This window comes from Eptesicus fuscus, chromosome 8, assembly GCF_027574615.1.
Source record: "Eptesicus fuscus isolate TK198812 chromosome 8, DD_ASM_mEF_20220401, whole genome shotgun sequence".
Taxonomy (NCBI): domain Eukaryota; kingdom Metazoa; phylum Chordata; class Mammalia; order Chiroptera; family Vespertilionidae; genus Eptesicus; species Eptesicus fuscus.
This window is the reverse complement of record NC_072480.1, coordinates 55,934,380-55,939,923: the sequence shown is the minus strand read 5'-3', so window position 1 is coordinate 55,939,923 and position 5,544 is coordinate 55,934,380. Positions and strand designations below refer to the sequence as shown.

The window sequence follows — 5,544 nt, the reverse complement described above, 5'->3', positions numbered from 1 at the left end:
CCTGGATTGTGAGAGGTATCCCAGATTGGAGAGGGTGCAGGCTGGGCTGAGGGACACACACCCCCTTCCCCCCACCCCCCGTGCATGAATTTTGTGCACTGGGCCTCTAGTTTAGAGATAAAAATACATAGAATAATTTTAAAATTAGCATTCTTTTTTGATTAGTTGAGTGATTGGGTACCAATTTATGACATGTTTTTATATGTATTTTAAAACTTGACCTCACTTTATATTTGCTATATAATTTTCAGAATAATATAACCTAAAAATTTACATACTCATGCTAACACACTATAGGAGAAGAAAAAGTTTTCCTTCACTCTCTAGATTCCCTGGCTGGGTATAAAACTTTAATAAACAGAAACATCATTGTAAATGGAGTTGCAAGGCTAGACTAGAGAGCTCACACAATGCACACTCTTGACTCCAACAGGAAGAGTCCTACCTTGCATCTTTGACAGGAAGTCATACTATTATACTACCTCAGCAGGACAAAGGAAAGATTCCTCCGGGCTAGTAAAGCTCACCCAATGGAAACTGTCATAACTCAGTCAATGAAAAGTCAGAACATTCCAAACTTTTAGTTTCTTGCCAATATTCATAAAAGAGTGTCTCTCCTTTGTTTCTCTCAACATGGCATTTTTGCTATTAGACCACATGTCCTGAACTGCATTTCTTTGTTGTTTCCAAAAAAAAAAAAAGCCCATTTTGCTGGAGAAAAGTGAAATAAGCCAGTCAGAGAAAGACATGTACCATATGATTTCACTCATATGTGGAATCCAAGGAACAGATGAACTAACAATCAAAATGATAGACTCTATAGATAGAGAGCAGCTGACAGCTCATGGGGGGTGGGGTGGAGAGCGAACAACCTGGAAGGATTGAGCAAAAAAGAAAAAAAAAAAAGAGTAAGAACTCATGGACATGGACAACAGTATGGTGAGAGGGTGTAGGGGGATAAATGGTGATGGAAAAAAATAAAGTCAACATTATTTATATACGTTATATATAATATTGTGGAATCCACAATATTCTAGAGACCTTTAAAATATGTATATTTGAAAAAAAAGATTAAGTATCTTGTCAAAGTCATGCAAACAGAAAGTGGAAAGTTGGGATGTGAATTTTTCTAGCTCTAGACTTAATCGTGTTTCGTTGAGGTCTTCCAAATCATCATTTTCCTTGCTTGAAATTGTATATGTGGTTAGTGATAATAATTGCAACGACAACTAATTTATACTTTTGGTAAATCCTAACTAATGACTTCTCTTTTTTCATTGGAACTGTATAGGGGAATGTAACTGCGGGGGAGGGGTTTGGAGAGCTGTTGATGAGGGGGAAAAAGAATCAGGGATGACGTGTAGGTGTTTAACTTGAGGAGCAGGTTGGATGGGGGTGACCCTTCCTGAGATGGCAGAGACCAAGAGAGGAAACGTTTGGAGGGTTGGGAATCAAGAGTTATGTTATCTAAGTGAGGGAAGGGTTGGTAGGCAGTTAGGTCTGTGGGTCTGGAGCTCAGGGGGAGACGATAGGCTGGGAAGGTGCAGCTCCTGACTCCTATAGTGTGAAGAGCAGAGGCCTTCACAAATGTGATGTTTGTGTGGTGGGTCCCCAGCCGAAAAGAAAAAGTCCTCAGGGAGAAGACGCACGTCTCCTCGGGGTGACAGAAACCGAAGCCCTCGCCACTCAATGGTCCAAGTGAAGCAAGAGCCTGAGGATCACCAGTCCCGGGGAGGATGGGAGGGTTGGCAGCACCGGGAAGCACCAGGCCGAGCTAGGAGCACTGACCGGGACAGGCCCAGGGGCCGCTCCGCTCCCGTCAGAGGAGAAGCTCTAATGAGAGGAGAAGCTCTAATGGGAGCGGGCAGGCCCCTCAGGGACCTGATGGAGACCGTCAGCACCTGCAGGCTCAGGAGGCAGAGGGGAGCTTTATGATGCCCCATTGGGGGGGGGGGCGGGGGGAGCATGGCCAAAGGGATGAAGTCAGTACCAGCGGTAATGAGCCCCCGGAGTTGGTTTCTCCACCTGGTGGCAACAACACCAACAAAGAGGTGCCTGTTAAGGAGCAGCCAAGCTTCGAACTTTCTGGGGGCGTTTCTTGAGGACACGAACCTCCTGAGGTGTAGTCATTCAATATAGCGACGCCCCGAAGCACGTATCCCTATAAAATGGTGGCGTCTCCACCCCTTCAAAAATGAAGAGGTGCTTCAATTCGTGCACATCCATGGACAAAGCGCTACCTCCCGGGACGGCACGGCCCTGTCGCACACATCCCAGTCCATCACCCCCTGGGTCAGACCAGCATGCGATCCTGCAGGACAGGCTGTGGAATACACCTGTGCTGGCCGGTCAGGCGGCCGCAGGGTGAAGCCCTACATCATTGGCCTTGGCTCAGTGGAACGTTCTTGAATAACAAGCGCATTGAACCAAAGAGATACTATGAACTGAAGGAAAAAGATGTGCTTAAATTTGGGTTCAGCAGCAGAGAGAGTATGTTCTGTTTCACGAGTCCTCTGACTGGCACCTCTGAAGTAGAGAGCAAAGGGAGGAGGAGAGAGAGAGAGGGGAAGAGGGGGAGGAGGAGGAGGAAGAGGGGAAGGAGGAAGGGGAGGAGGAGGGGGAAGAGGAAGAGGGGAAGGAGGACGAGGAAAAAGGGAAGGAGGAAGGAGAGGAGAAGGGGGAGGAGGAGGAGGAGGAGAAGGAGGAGGAGGAGGAGGAGGAGGGGGAAGAGGAAGAGGGGAAGGAGGAGGAGGAAAAGGGGAAGGAGGAAGGGGAGGAGGAGGGGGAGGAGGAAGGGGAGAAGGAGGGGGAGGAGGAAGGGGAGGAGAAGGGGGAAGAGGAAGAGGGGAAGGAGGAAGAGGAAGAGGAGGAAGGGGAGGAGGAGGAGGAGGAGGGGGAGGAGGAGGGGGTATCTGAAACCTAACAAACTAACCAACAACCCAAAGTCTTGAGAGACCTTTCCTTCCTGCCACAGGTTTTGTGATTGACACAGAGCACCCTGGGGCTCTGTGCAATGCCTCTTACTGCTTTAAGTCTTTCCTGGGCTGCTGACCAGCTTATGTTCTAATGTAAGGCTTGTGTTTGTGTGAACTTTTTTCCGCGGCACATCTGCCACTTGCCTGGGGGCAAGTGTTTCCGGAGCAGCCTCAAGGGCACACCCTGGTCTCCTGGAAGCGCTGTGGCTTTGGTTGGTGCTTTCAGAACTGCTGCCGAGGAAACCACAAGCCCTTGTCTAAAGGGGCACCGTGGCTTGTTCTCTTTGTTTATAGGCTTTGTGGACTGGATTTGTTTTGTTTTTGTTTCTGGGGCGAATCCCTTAACAGAGAATCTTTCTAAGCTTTGGTTATCATGAAAACAGCCTCCTGTATATATCAAAGCTTTGACCTGGTTGAGCTCTTGAGTCACAGAATTTGATTTTGTATTTCTTTTTTGGGGAGTGGGAATTTACCACATGATCTCGTTATTGACTGTTGGAATTAAACAGATGCTGCATGGAGCCTGCTTAAGCATTTGGCTGTACAGGGAGATCATGACTACGGCCAGTGAGGGCTGATTTAATGTCAGGAGAGGCTGAGATGCATCGAGGACCTCTTTCCTGTGAGAGAACTCCGATTTCTCCACGGAGCATGCACATCACAGCTTTGATCATCTTATCTGTTCTTCAACTTTGCATTTTTATTCAAATTCTACCTCTTTCTCTTTTGAGAAACATTATCATTTATGTGGCAGGGTCCTTACTTTCTTCTAACAACATGTGTACATGTCTAAAGAAGGACGTGTCGTTTACATGTTTCATTTTTAAAAAACATTTAGAGAAGTTGTATTTACCTTCCCAAGACTGAAAAATATGGGAATTGCCCAATTTCTTTATTTTCCACTACAGGAATCTTAGTAAGTAGATAATTCATAACTACTTACATATATATATATATATATATATATATATATATATATATATATCAGCACACAATATATATATATATAGTGTGTGTGTGTGTGTGTGTATATCTAATTGTGTGTGAAAGAATTGCATGCTGATTTTCATAGGAGAATGTTTTGTGATGTAAATGCAATGCTACATTATAGGCAAAGCCTCCCTGCATTTAAAGAACAGGTTTTCATTTATATTTATTTTGGGGATAAAAATGGAATTTATAAATATAGCCCCCCCCCCAAAAAAAAGAACTGTGTATGATTAAAAAATAATCAAATTCATATATATAAAATATTTTACATATAAACCAATTCCTAGATAAAATTAAGTTGGTGCTAGGTCAATGCAATTGGTGCTGATTAAAAAGAACAGCATTTTTAACTTTTCTATCTGGCTTATTTCTCTTAGCATGATATTCTCAAGATCCATCCATGCTCTTACAAAAGATGGCATTTCTTTTTTTTCATGGCTGAGTAGTATTCCATTGTATACATGGACCTCATCTTGCTTTTCCAATTGTTTATCAAAGGACACTTAAGTTTTTTTCCATGTCTATGCTGCAACGAACCTGGGGTACATATATTTTTGCAAATAAATGTTTTCAAATTTTTCAGGTAGATACTCAGAAGAAGAGTTATTATGTCCTATGGTTACTCTATTCTTAATTTTTTGAGGAGCCTCCACTCTGTTTTTCATAGTGCTGTACCAGTTTACATTCCCACCAGCAGTGAATGAGAGTTCCTTTATCTCTAAAACCTCTGCAACACTTGTTACTACTTGTCTGGTTGCTAATAGCCATTTTAACAGGTGTGAGGTGGTATCTCATTGCAGTTTTGATTTGCATTTCTCTAACAGCTGGTAAAGTTGAGCATCTTTTCATATATCTGTTGGCCATTTATATGTATTCTTGGGAGAAGTATCTGTTTTGGTATTGTTTTTGTTTTAATTAGAGTGTTTGGTGTTGAATTGCATGAGTTCTAATTGCATGAGTTCTAATTTCTAACAAGAAAACAAACAAAAACTCATAGATACAGAGGAGTATGGTGCTAACCAGAGGGAAGGAGAGTGGCAGGAGGTGGGAGAGGGTTAAAAAGGGGTAAAAGGTGATTGAAGGAGACTTGACTAGGGGTAATACAATACAATGTACAGATGATGTAGGGCACAATTGTACCCATGAAACCTGTATAATTTCCTTAACCAATGTCATCCCAATAAATTAAATAAAACATTTTTAAAAAACATTTTTAGTTGAAATGTAGATTGAATTAAGCAAAAGTAAACAAAAATAACCTGACACATGAAGAAAAGAAAGAAAAAAACTACAATTAAGAAAACTGGAAAGATATTTTATTATGTAAGAAGTATACAGTTTACCATAACAATGTAATTTAGACCATGATACCAATTTTGATCCAAAATCATTAGCTAGTTTCCCAGAAAAGTTAGCTGAAACGTTTGAAAAGCGGGTTTGTGACCGATATTTAACTTAGATGAAGTGAGGATTAAATGCTCAAGGAGAGGAAGAATCTTTCTCTCCCATAGTATTTACCATTTAAAGACATTATATCCAAAGAATCCTAAAACACCAATCAGAAAGAATATATACACCC

At 42.4% G+C, this 5,544-nt stretch overlaps 1 pseudogene; it reads left to right on the top strand.

Moving 5' to 3' along the window:
- Positions 1 to 1,611: 1,611 nt before the first annotated feature.
- On the top strand, positions 1,612 to 2,923 carry LOC103305083 (smad nuclear-interacting protein 1-like; annotated as a pseudogene).
- The last annotated feature ends 2,621 nt before the right edge of the window (positions 2,924 to 5,544 follow it).